At 36.8% G+C, this 14,137-nt stretch overlaps 1 non-coding gene across 1 annotated transcript; it reads left to right on the forward strand.

Moving 5' to 3' along the window:
- Positions 1-5,472: 5,472 nt before the first annotated feature.
- LOC128282175 (small nucleolar RNA R71) lies at positions 5,473-5,579 on the forward strand. The gene has a single exon (XR_008272409.1). It is a non-coding gene; the product is annotated as a small nucleolar RNA R71 (small nucleolar RNA).
- The last annotated feature ends 8,558 nt before the right edge of the window (positions 5,580-14,137 follow it).

Genomic DNA, 14,137 nt, shown 5'->3' on the forward strand with positions numbered 1-14,137 from the left:
AAACAGTACACAAATCTCTTCACAGGTAAGATTTTTGGGGACGAAAATCCCTAAAGGGGGGAGAAATGTAACATTCCGAAATAGGGCCTAAACGGAACAGTGGTTGCGAAACCACAAATTCGAGGTAGAAAAATTTATTTTATTATCATTCTATGGCATGATTGCATGATTGTGTGAAAATTTTGTTTAGAAATTTTATCGATAAAGGGTCCAATTTGATATTTAGGACTATATTGCAAAAGTTGTAAAATGTGTGTTCTAGTTCACAAAGGTATTAAGTACTTGTGAGTAATGGGTTTTTAAAGTGGAGGTCCTTGGATAGTAATTAGAACATTATACTAGTTTGGACAAAAATACCTAAAGGAAAATAAAACACCATAGTTTTTAATTAAGGGCATTTTGGTCATTTAGTTATTAAAATGAATTAAAAACAAAATTAAAAGCCAATTTTTGTCCATCTTCTTCATTAGGCCGAAATTTCAAGGTTTCTCCATATCTAGGGTTTTTTCCAAGCTTCCAAGCTCTATAGTAAGTGATTCCAAGCCCCGTTTTTAATGTTCTTTACGTTTTTGAAGTCCCGGTAACTTAATTAAGCTTATTCTAGCAATAATTCAACCTAGGGTTCATATTTGGAAAAATACCCATAGGTGAAATTTGTGTATTTTGGTGTTTTATGATAGAATATGGGGTTTTAAATTATGTTAGACAACTTGTGCTACTCGGTTTTAAGTGAAAACGAGTAAAAGGGCTTAATCGGTAAAAATACCTAATAGTCATAAGTACATGTTAGAGTGAGAATTTGATGTTGTCATAGAAGGGAAAAAAGATCAGCATGTCATAAAACATAAGAAAATAAGATGAAGTTTAAATTTCGAGCCTTGGGGAAAAAGTGTAAATATGTAAAAGTTTAGGGGCAAAAATGTAATTTTGCCAAAGTTTGGGTCAAGGACTGTTTTAATAAATGTGAGTATTAAATAAGATAAAATTTTTTATTATAGATCAAGAAGAACAAAATCTGGAGTTAGACCGGGGAAAGAAAAAGATAGTGGACTAAATCGATATAGTTGATCGTATTTTATTTCGAGGTAAGTTTGCGGTAAATAAATGCAATATTCTATTATTTTATGTTAATTTTTTTAATTTCCAGCATGTGTATATTTATTTTATGAAATTATTCAGAGAAGACTCAAGCATGAATTGACAGAGAAGTAATTTCAGAAAGTCCCGATTGAACCTTAGGAATGTGTAGGATAAAAATGTCATGACTTTAGGGTTTAAGGATATCATGTAAGACCATGCCAAGGCATGGGAATTGGTAAGGTTTCTAAGGCAAGGAAATCATGTAAGACCATGTCAAGACATGGCATTGATAAGGTACTATAAGGCAAAGGTCCCATCTAAGACCATGCCAATGCATGGCATTGGTGAGTTCATAAGGCAAGGATACCATGTAAGACCATGTCAAGACATGGCAATGGTAAGTTTCAAAAGGATACCACATATGACCATGACAAGTCATGGCAACGGTAAGGTACTCGTGTATCCTTAGTATTCCAAGTGGTTCAACGGGAAAATTTAAAGAGAATATCAAGGTAAGGTAAGGTAAGACGAGTTATACTAAAAAGGTAAGACAAGTTCATGCTAGAAGAGCAAAGGTAAGTACATAATGTTCATGTATGCTTGATAAGGAAAAAGGTAAGTAAAATTTATTAATAAATTTGATTAAGTAAGTAAGTATTTAAGTAAGTGAGTAAGTGAAGAAGTTCAAAATATGTCTATGACAATTAATGAAGTTGCATTAAGTAGTATCATGCCAAGTAGTAAGATAATTCTTATGAATGTTGTTATTTATTTGCATGCAAACTTACTAAGCATAATGCTTACCCCCTATATTTTCCTTCATTTTATAGTTTTGTCAAGCTAACTCGGGGATCGTAAAGTACATCGGAGGTCCGGGCACACTATCACGAGGATTATTTTGGTATAACTAGACGTTTCATTTTGAGTATGGCATGTATAGCATCGTAGCCATTTTGTGTGTATGATCTTATGATATGGCTGATGAATGGTATGTAAATGCTTGATAATGATTAGCTGTTGGAATGGCTAATCAAGGACATGTTGTGTTATGTATGCCTAAATGCTAGTTATTCCATGGAAATCATGAAAAAGGTAAAATTAGCTTTAAAACAGTATCGGACAGTAATAATGACGTGAATTTGGAAAATCACTAAAAATAGTAGAAATGGATTTAGATATTGAATGAGATATAGAATTAGAGCTTGATGAGTCTATTTTCATATGGATGGAACAAAACAGGTATATGAGTTATATTTTATGGAACAAAATATTTAAATTTTTGTGAAACAAGGCCAGAGCAATTTCTGGATCCCCTGTTCTGAATTTGGAAATTCACCAAAAATTGTACAAAGATAATTAGATGTCATTGTTTATATGTACAGATTCCTTATTGAGTCTAGTTTTATGAGAAACAAACGTCATAATAATTGAAACTCTGTACAGGGAGATATTTAATTCGTAATAGATAGGGGCTAGAGTAGTCAAACCCTGAAACAGGGGAGATTTTAACTAATAAACTGTACTATTTGGGCCGACCAAAAATCCTAGAAAAAAATTAGTTGATATATATATGAGTCTAGTTTCATATAAAATTTATGGAATTGGATTTTGAGTTTCGTAACTTGAGATATGAATTTTTAAGCGACTGTGATGCAGTTAGCCAGCTTGTCTAGAAGTTCTAAAATAAATTGTTTGAGCTGTTTAATTATTGAATTAAGTCTGTTAACACCTTGTGCTCAACTCTGGCGATGGCCTCAGGTTCGGGGCATTACAAAAAATGAGTGCAATTAAAGGGAAAAGAGTAAACAAACGCTAAAAAGGGGAGAATGAGCGTCCAAAATGGAGTTGGAGGCGGCACACGAGCGTGGTAGGGGGCGTGTGGACTTGCAACGGCTAGGGTTAGGATTTTTAGGTGAAGAAGACAATGGATAGTGTAGCCTATTTATAGATTTTTGGGTTATACGGCCAGGGAACATGCCCGTGTTCCCCAATTTTTTCCTGTGTGACTCACGAATTTTGAATTTGGGCACGTCTGACTTTTAGTCCACGCCCGTGTTCTTTGGGCGTGTAGGTGCACACAGCCGTGTCACATGACCGTACCTGGCTTCGTTCACTTCTCCCACGCCCGTGTTAATTTAACAGGTTCGTCCACGGTTGCTTGGCACGGACGTGTCGCACGCCCGTGTTAATTTGGTAGGTTCGTCGCACGGCCGTGGCGATTTATCGTAGCCCGTGTTGGGAAAATCTTTACCCTGTTTTCATACGGCCCTAAGCATGCCCGTGTGCTTGGCCGTGTCTATGTGGAAAAACCTGTATTCAAGATCTTTGTTAGTAAGTTAGGTGTTAAAAACAAAAATTTAAAGAAATTAATATTTTTAGTGCTCGGGTTACCTCTCGAGAAGCGCTTATTTATAGTCTAAGCTTGACTTACCTCTCCATTGAATGGTTATGGTGGTTCGAGGAGTTTATACTCCTCATTCCTGCTATCATTCTTATTAAAATAAGGTTTTAGACGGGTGTTGTTTACCTTAAAAGTACCGACCTTCAGATGACTTACCTCGACTGTACCAAATGGGAAAATACTAAGTACCGTAAGAGGGATTTCTTCGTTCAGTGTGGTTTTGACAATGTGAGGATCCGCGACATCTAATAAGACTTTATCTCTAACCTTAAGTTGACGTGGGAAGGTGTTGGGCTTATTCTGGTGTAGTTTTGGTTTATCATGTGTTCTCGGTTTATGCGTTTGCCATTCATCTAGCTCCTCGATTTGTAGCCTTCGATCTTCTTGAATAGGTCCTCTTCTACTGCTTGAGAATGACTCATGTGCTTCCTTCAGACTCATTTCCTGCAATGTAGGTTGTACCCTATTGTCAGTTTTAGTAGAATGGTTTAGACGATCACCTTCAATTTCCGATGTGGTGCCAGAATTGTGAGCTTGAAGGGTGATTATTTCGTCTCCCACACAGAGTGTGAGCTCACATCTGCCAACATCAATAATCGTTTTAGCAGTGAGTGTTGTTATCCTTCTATATGTCTAGAACAATGAAGTCAACGGGAAATATAAATTTATCGACTTTAACTAGCACATCTTTAATAATACCCCTAGGGAATCTTATAGTTTTATCTGCTAATTGAATGCTCATCCTAGTCTGTTTGGGTTTCCCAAAACCTAATTGTTTGAACATTTTGTAGGGCATGACGTTAATACTAGCCCCTAAATCAGCTAATGCATTATTAACATCTAAACTCCCAATTAAGCAAGGAATCGTAAAACTCCCTGGATCTTTTAGTTTGTTAGGTAGTTGATTCTGTAAAATAGCTGAGCAAACTGCGTTTAGCTCCACATGCGCTGCCTCGTCCAACTTCCGTTTATTTGCTAAAAGCTCCTTTAAAAATTTCATTGCATTTGGTATCTGCGATAGAACTTCAATAAACGGTAAGTTAATATGTAATTTTTTTAAGAGTTTAAGGAATTTACCAAATTGTTCATCTGAGCGGTCTTTCCTTGTCGCATTGGGGTATGGCACACGAAGTTTATATTCAACATTCACTGATTTGTTTTTATTATGACCTACCTCACCTTGACTTCTACTTACCATAGTTTCTTGCCTCGGTTCTGGCTCAGGCTCAACGAATCCTTCTTCATCTTGAACATTAATCGCATTGAGCTTTCCCTTGGGTTGGGTTCAGTATTACTTGGCAAGCTACCTTGTGGTCGTTTGGAGATTAGTTTGGAAAGCTGGCCGATCTGAGTTTTGAGCCCTTGGATCGACGCTTGCTGACTTTTAAGTGCTGTCTCGGTGTTTTGGAAACGGGTTTCTGACACTGAGATAAATTTGACAGCATCTCTTCAAGGTTCGGTTTCTTTTCCTGTTGATAGGGTGGTTGTTGAAAACTCGAAGGATGTTGTGGTCTTTGATTTCCTTGATCGCCCTACGAGAAATTGGGATTGTTCCTCCAACCTGCATTATAAGTGTTACTATATAGGTTATTTTGGGATCTAGAGTTATTGTTACCCCTATATTAAACTTGTTCCTCCTTGATGCTAGGGTTGAAGGGTTGATACTCTGTGCATGCTCCTACTCCATTCGTTTCTCACCTCATTACTGGATATACCTGAGTAGAACCAAGTAAACCATCAATCTTTTTATTTAGAAGTTCTACCTGGTTTGACAGCATAGTAACCGAATCGACGTTATAAACGCCTACTATTTTAGTTGGCTTAGACCTCATGACTTGCCACTGATAGTTATTCAGTGACATCTCTTCAATAAACCCATAAGCATTTTCAGATGTTTATTATTTATGGTTCCGCCAACAGCTGCGTCAACCATTTGTCGAGTCGAAGGATTCAAGCCATTATGGAATGTTTGAACCTGTAGCCAAAGCGGTAACCCATGATGAGGGCACCTTCTCAGTAAGTTCTTGTATCTCTCCCATGCATCATAAAGAGTTTCTAAGTCTATCTGCACAAATGAAGAGATATCATTACATAATTTGGCCGTTTTAGCCGGTAGAAAATATTTTAATAGAAATTTTTCGATCATTTGTTCCCAAGTAGTGATTGACCCTTGTGGTAACAAGTTCAACCACTGTTTAGCTTTGTTTCTCAATGAAAAAGGGAATAACCAAAGACGAATGGCATCGTCCGAAACATTATTAATTTTAAATGTATCGTAGAATTCAAGGAAATTTGCCAAGTGAGTGTTCGGATCCTCATCCTGCAAACCATCAAACTGAACAATTTGTTGTATCATTTGAATAGTGTTAGGTTTTAGTTCAAAATTATTTGCAGCAATAGCAGGCCTAACTATACTTGATTCAGTTCCTGTTAAAGTAGGTTTAGCATAATCATACATAGTACGAGGAGTAGGGTTCTGATTTCCTAGTTCAACATGTATGCAGGAGGTAGCTGATTGTCTTGGTTTTTAGCCATCTCTTCGGTTGGGGTTTGAGTATCATCCTCTTGCTCGTTCTCTGTGTATCTTAAGCTTCTCCTTATTTCTCTTTGGTTTCTGCGAACTGTGCGATCGATTTCATCGTCAAAAAATAGTGGTCCTGACGGGTTTCTTCTAGTCATAAACTAGAAAAACCTGCCAAGAGAAAGAAAAAGTAAATTAATAAATAATAAATAAAAATTAAATTGCAAGAAAAATAAATGGCTAAAGTAATAAAAATTGAGCGTTCCTAATATCTTTGTTCCCCGGCAACGGTGCCAAAAACTTGATCACAATTTTTGTGTGATAGGTTTTAAATATTTATAAAGAATCGTTCTTAAAACTAACTATTATCACGATGTAGGCAAGTGTACCTATCGAACAGTAGTATAGTTTTAGCAAGACCGGATTGTCGAACCCAAAGGAACTAAAAGTACTAGTAATGACTGTCTTTTTATTATCTAGCCTAAGAATAAGGGGGTTTTGTTTTAACTAACTAATTATCTAAACTAAGAATTAGTAGAAAGTAGAATTGGGGGATTACTTTTGGAAAACGATTGAATTAAGACAATACCTAAAGAAAAATCCACCTAGACTTTACTTGTTATTTTGGCTCCGAATCAGACGATTTATTCATTTAACTTGTCCCATAGAGATTCCTAAGTTATGTTATTATCCCTATTCAGGACTAATAACGTTTAATCCCTAGATTGAATAATTGAGAAATTTCTCTGATTAACACCCTACAGTTGCATTAACTCGATCTAAGGATCCTCTTATTAGGTTTCACCCTAATCCGGAAAAATCTTGTCACCCTATGTCTAGGCGCGCAACCAACTCGCTTAGTTATGACAATTGTACTATTAGACAAGGTCTATTCTTCCTCTGAATAAGAGTTTATCTTGAATCAAGTTAAATATTTATCATACAATTCAGAAAATAATAACAAGATTCATCTTAGGTTTCATTACCCTTAGGTATTTAGGGGATTTAGTTCATAACTAAAAAGGAAAACATCTCAGAAGAATAATGAATACAAAACATAAAGAAAACCCAAAACTCCTGAAGGGAAATTGAGGGGAGATCTTCAGTCTTGATGGTGACTCCAGCTTCTGAGATGGATCAATCGGCTTCCCTTGAGTGGTTCCCTGCCTCCTTCTCTCTGTGCCCCATTTCCTCTTCCTCTAGGGTGTATTTATAGGCTTTAGAATGCCTAAAAGCCCCCAAAATTAGCCTTTTCTGAATTGGACTCAACTTGGGCTCGACAGGGACACGCCCGTGTGCGATTACTTCCATTCTGCCAAATTGACACGGCCGTGTGGTCTGTCGTGTAAGGAAGTCCAGGCCGTGTTATTTCGTACTTTGGCCCAATTTCTCCATTTCTGGCTCGTTTCTCATTCCTTTCGCTCTCCTATGCTCACCTAAGTATAAAACATGAAATTAAGGCATTAGGAGCATTGAATTCACCAATTCTAAGGAAAAATCATCCATAAAATGCGTTAAGCATGGGGTAAAAATATGTATAAATTGTGGTTTATCAATTTCTTTAATCCATTCAACCACAATAAACATTCATTCAACCATGAGAATGCATCTTTCATAAGCTCAAAATGAATATTAACTATCATTCAAAACTTAATACAAATTGAATGGTTTCCAACCCAAGCCAACACATATGGCCAATTCTTAAAGTGACAAAATAATAAAATCTAAGTCATATACATGCCATATTAAAAAATATAAATCCAACTATATCGAAAGCTTCGGTCGATAGTGTGATCGATATCTCTGACTTCTAGTGATATTTGAACTAGTTAAGAGGCACTGAAAGGAAATGGAAAAGAAAGGGAGTAAGCATAAAGCTTAGTAAGTTTCATATAAATAAGTATACAACAACAATTTATCCATAATCAATATGCTTATAACACCAAAGTAGACATAAGTGTAACTTACTCATTACCATCCATACAAATCACCTATTATATATATATTGAGATCATATCTTATACGTACCAATTTGGTATCTATACCATTCACAACACGGTTATACTTTCCTTATTAGCTTAAAACATAACGTTCACCTTTGAACCATTTGGAACCCTACCGGATATTCATTAAGCCTCAAAAGTGGGTAATGTGCTGATGCCATGTCCCAGACATAGTCTTACACTGGCTCATATCTCAAGTCGATGCCATGTCCCAGACATGATCTTACACTGACTATCATCTCGTAGCCGATACATGTCCCAGACATGTCTTACACTGGCTTATGTCTCGAGGCCGATGCATGTCCTAGACATGTCTTACACTAGCTCTCATCTCAACGCTGATGCCATGTCCCAGACATGGTCTTACACTGGCTCTCATAATGTAGTCGATGTCCCAGACATGTCTTACAATAGCTCATAAATAAATGACCCAAACATCGTGGCATGAATATCCGATTTACTTCTTAAGGTTCCAACGGAATTTTCACTATCTCAATTATCATTATACGTTCTCAATTTCACAACCAAACAATTCATGCTATATTAAATCAATACAATTCAATACATACATTAATAATATAGTTGTATTATTTACGTACAACTTACCTCGGATTACAAAACGTGGCGACTAGTTGGTTTAGTCAATTTGCTTGGTTTTCCCCTAGTCTAGGTTTGAATTGGGCAATTCTTGATCTAAAATAGAAAAAATGCACTCATTTAATTACTAAATAAAATTAAGCAAATAAAAATTCACATCTTTGGTAAAATGACCATTTTGCCCCTAGACTTTGGCAAAATGACCATTTTACCCTATGCTTGAAAATCAATTTTTATCAAATTTCTTCGTATCTTAAGCCTAGATGAACTCTTTTTACTCTTATAACAACCCCAATTTCTCTCTATTTCACACATTTATCGTTTATTTTACAATTTGTGCAAAATGGTCCCTTTAGGTGTTTCCAAGGTAACACCTTTTACAAAAGTTGTCTATTACACAACTAAGACTCATATTCTTCCACAAAATTTCAGAAAACACCCTGAATTATCTCATGGTAAAACCCTAGACCTTCAACCATTTTGCAAGATATACCTCTCATTTGAAAGCTCATGCTTTAAGCGTCTCAAAAATACAAAAAATCATCGACAAAAGACATGGAAATCACTTACTTGTGAGTGCTTCAAGTTGCTAAAAATTTTAAGCTCCCAAACCCCCCTTTAATGGCCAATTTTCGGTGGAAAAAAGAGATGAGAAAGGGATGATATTGTCCTTCTTTATTTATTTCTATTTTAGTCAAAATAAGTCACCTAACCCACCAAATTTTGACAATTTGACTACTTTTGTCTCCTATGACCGGCCAAGCAATCTCAATAGGGTCCAATTTCCCTTTAAAAACCCTTAATTTTGGTTCTCTAAATATTTGACATCTTTCAAAGTCTGTAACACAGTTCTCAAATGCTCCTCGTATTCATTTTCATCTTGCGAGTAAATCAGTATGTCATCAATAAAAACCACCACGAACTTGTCCAAATATGGCCCAAAAATGCAGTTTATCAAATCCATAAACACCACCGGAGCATTAGTCAAACCAAAGGGCATGACGGGGAACTCATAATGCCCGTATCTTGTCCGAAAAGTAGTCTTCGATACATCTTGCTCTGTGACTCTCAATTGATAATAACCAGATCTCAAGTCTATCTTGGAAAACACCGTGGCTCCCTTCAACTGATCGAATAGATCATCTATTCTTGGCAAAGGATACTTGTTCTTCACAGTTACCTTATTGAGTTGTCTATAGTCGATACATAACCTTATTGACCTGTCTTTCTTTTTCACAAACACTACTGGAGCTCCCCACGGTGAAAAACTCAATCTCGTAAAGCCCTTGTCTGTTAGCTCTTGCAACTGTGCCTTTAACTCTTTTAACTCCATTAGGGTCATCCTATACGGAGCAGTAGAAATGGGTGTCGTACCGGGGACTAACTCAATTCCGAATTCTATTTCCCTCACTGGAGGCAATCCGGGTAATTCTTCTGGGAACACATCTGTAAACTCACAAACCACTGGTACCGATTCAATCTTCAATTCAGACACTTGAGTATTCATTACAAAATCCAGATAAGCCTCATATATTTTCCTCAAATATTTCTCGATAGTCAAAAACGATATTACTACAGGCAGATTATCTGACTCATCTGGTCCAACTCGAAGAACATTATCGTCTTCACATTTCAGCTCAATAACTTTTCCCCCACAATTCACTACAACACTATGAGAAGTCAACTAGTCCATCCTAAGGATTACATAAAACTCATTAAACGTCAATAACATCAAATTAGCCGGAAAACAATGACCTCTAATTGTCAAAGGGCAATTTCTACAGACTTGGTTCACTAGTACATGTCTGCCTATAGGATTGGCCACTTTTATTACAAACTCAGTGGACTCTACTAGCATACTCATACGAGGTACCAATTCTATACAAATATAAGAGTGGATAGATCCTGGGTCAATTAATGCAACAACAGATATATCATGGATAGAAAAAGTACCCATGATCACATCGGGAGACTCTGCCTCTTCGCGGGCACGAATAGCATAGGTCCTTGCAGGCATTCAGCCCTCGGGCCTCACCACAGCATCTTTTTCCTCACCCTTACTGCTAGCCCCACTTTCGGGGTTTCTTTGCGGTTTACCCCTCAACGGAACACTACTTGCCTTCATTTCTTATTTCTTTTCTCTCTTTTCCATCTTAGGACAATCACGGATGAAGTGTTCCAATGATCTGCACTTGAAATAGCCCCTTTCATTTCCTCGGCTCTCTCCAAAATAACGCCTACCACATTGCAAGCATTCTGGCCTATTTGGCCGAGTGCTACCAACACTTGCGACCGAAGTGGTCTGGGCTTTAGAAGTTGTGTTCTGCCGGTTCTTGTTCTTATTTGAATATCCTATTGAAGCATTCGATCGGGTAGTGAACTCTCTCAATCTTTTAGAGGAAGACTAATATGATTTCCCTATCTGTCTCTTCTTTGAGTCTCAAGACTCCAAAGTCACTTTCCGTCTTTCCTTAATCAACTCTTCGGCTTTACAGGCTCTTTCAACAAGTGCTACAAATTCTCGTAGCTCTAAGATGCCAACAAACACTCTGATGTCTTTATTAAGCCCATCCTCAAATCTCTTACACATAGTGGCCTCTGTAGACATGCACTCTCGTACATACTTACTGAGCCTCACAAATTCACGCTCATACTCTGCCATTGACATTTGGCCTTGCTTTAGCTCCAAGAATTCCTTTTTCTTTTGGTCTATAAATCGTTGACTAATATACTTCTTTCGGAACTCTTCGTGGAAAAATTCCCAAGTTACCCTCTCTCTCGGTACCACAGACACGAGAGTGTTCCACCACTGGTAAGCTGAATCTCGTAGAAGCAACACTGCACATTCACGCACTTTTCAGGTGTGCATAATAGTTCATCAAATACCCTAATGGTATTTTCTAGCCAAAACTCTAGTCTCTCCAGGTCATCATCTATGCTAGCCCGGAATTTCTCAGCCCCTTGTTTTTGAATCTTGTCTACCGGAGGTTTCTCTCTTCTAAACATGTCCGTGCCTTACAGAGCTACTGGGGCATACTGAGGAATCAGAGGAGGTGAGGGAGGTAAAGTGTTCAGATTCGCATAAAAAAACTCCATGTACCAAGTGCCCATCGTTCGGAGGTAGGCTTCTCTAGCCCTTCCGTCTTGGCCTATAGTTACGGGCTCACTCTCTACTGGCGCGGTCCCTTCTGTGGGGTTGGTACATTACTTTCCATGTCATTCGCCGTGGTTCCATCAAGGTCCAACCTAAGCCAACACATATGGCCAATTCTCAAAGACACAAAATGATAAAATCTAAGTCCTATACATGCCATATTAAAAAATATAAATCCAACTATGTCAAAAGCTTTGGTCGATAGTGTGATCGATATCTCTGACTTCTGGTGATCTTTGAGCTAGTTAGGCGGCACTGAAAGGAAATGGAAAAGAAAGGGAGTAAGCATAAAGCTTAGCAAGTTGCATATAAATAAGTATACAACAACAATTTATCCATAATCAACATGCTTATAACACTAAAGTAGGCATAAGTGTATCTTACTCATTACCATCCATATAAATCACCTATTATATATATATTGAGCTCATATCTCATAGGTACCAATTTGGTACCTGTACCATTCACAACATGGTTATACTTTCCTCATTAGCTTAAGAACATAATGTTCACCTTTGAACCATTTAGAACCCTACCGGATATTTATTAAGCCTCAAACGTGGGTAAGGTGCTGATGCCATGTACCAGACATGTTCTTACACTGGCTCATATCTCAAGTCGATGCCATGTCCCAGACATGGTCTTACACTGACTATCATCTTGTAGCCAATGCATGTCCCAGACATGTCTTACACTGGCTTAAGTCTCGAGGCTGATGCATGTCCCAGACATGTTTTACCCTAGCTCTCGTCTCAACGCCGATGCCATGTCCCGAACATGGTCTTACACTAGCTCTCATAATGTGGCTGATGCATGTCCCAAACATTTCTTACACTAGCTCATAAACAAATGACCCAAACATCATGGCATGAATATCCGATTTACTTTTTAAAGTTACAACGAAATTTCCACTATCTCAATTATCATTATACATTCTCAATTTCACAACCAAGCAATTCATGCTATATTAACTTAATACAATTCAATACATACATTAACAATCTAGTTGTATTATTTACATACAACTTATCTCGGATTACAAAACGTAGCGACTAGTTAGTTTAGTCAATTTGCTTGGTTTTCCCCTGGTCTAGGTTTGAATTGGGCAATTCTTGATCTAAAATAGCAAAAATGCACTCATTTAATCACTAAATAAAATTAAGAAAATAAAAATTCACATATTAGATAAAATGACCATTTTGCCCCTAAACTTTGGCAAAATGATCATTTTACCCCTATGCTCGAAAATCGATTTTTATCAAATTTATTCACATCTTAAGCCTAGCTGAACTCTTTTTACTCTTATAACAACCCCAAATTCTCTCTATTTCACACATTTATCATTTATTTTACAACTTATGCAAAATAGTCCCTTTAAAGACCCCCAATTTTGGTTCTCTAACTATTTGACATCTTTAGCCATCAATGTAGGACTTTTTCACTTTATGCGATTTAGTCATTTTTCACAATTGGGCACACAAATGTCAAAATTAACTCACCAAATTTTTCATGTACTATTATAAACATGCTATGACTCCAAAATAATAATAAAATAATTTTTCTGACTTCTAATTTGTGGTCCCATGACCACTATTCCCACTAGCCTTAAAATTGGGCTGTTACAGATTGTCATGTTTAATTAAGTGATTTTTAGTAAAAATGCCTATTTAGGATTAAATTATGAATTTTGTAAATTGAGGTGTCAAAATGTGAAATAAATGAAATAAATGGGCTGCTAGGGACCTTAGTAAAATTCAGCTATGCTTGGGTGTGGTGAAATTTTGAATATTTTGTGTTTTGTGATATAGGGACTAAATTGTAAAAAATGTGAAATATTTGGGGCAAAAGTGTAATTGGCCCATTTATGTGTTTATGGATGAATTTAAATGAATATATGATAAAATAAGTCAAATTTTTATTAATTTAAATCAAGAAAAGAGGAAATCAGATTTCGATCGAGGTAACTCAAAAGTTGTCGATTAGTCGTTTCGGTCTGTTCGTCTCCATACGAGGTAAGTTCATATGCAAATAAATGTATATGAATTGATTTATTAAAGCTTTTATGATATTGAAATGTAATGAATGGATATGGAAGATGAATATGTAAAAATTGAGAGAACATCGATCGAATTATGGCGTCCGAAAGCCCTGTACGAACCATGGGAATAGTTAGGATACATATACCATGACATAGGATTTCGATATCTAATTTCATGTAAGAACATGTCTGGGACGTTAGCATTGATTTGAGATTTACATGTAAGACCATGTCTGGGGCATTGGCATCGTATATGATTTTGTGTAAGACCCTGTCTAGGACAGTGGAATTGATATTTGATAACATGTAAGACCACGTCTGGGACGTTGGCATTGTACTAGTT

This window comes from Gossypium arboreum, chromosome 1 (genome assembly GCF_025698485.1).
Source record: "Gossypium arboreum isolate Shixiya-1 chromosome 1, ASM2569848v2, whole genome shotgun sequence".
Classification (NCBI taxonomy): domain Eukaryota; kingdom Viridiplantae; phylum Streptophyta; class Magnoliopsida; order Malvales; family Malvaceae; genus Gossypium; species Gossypium arboreum.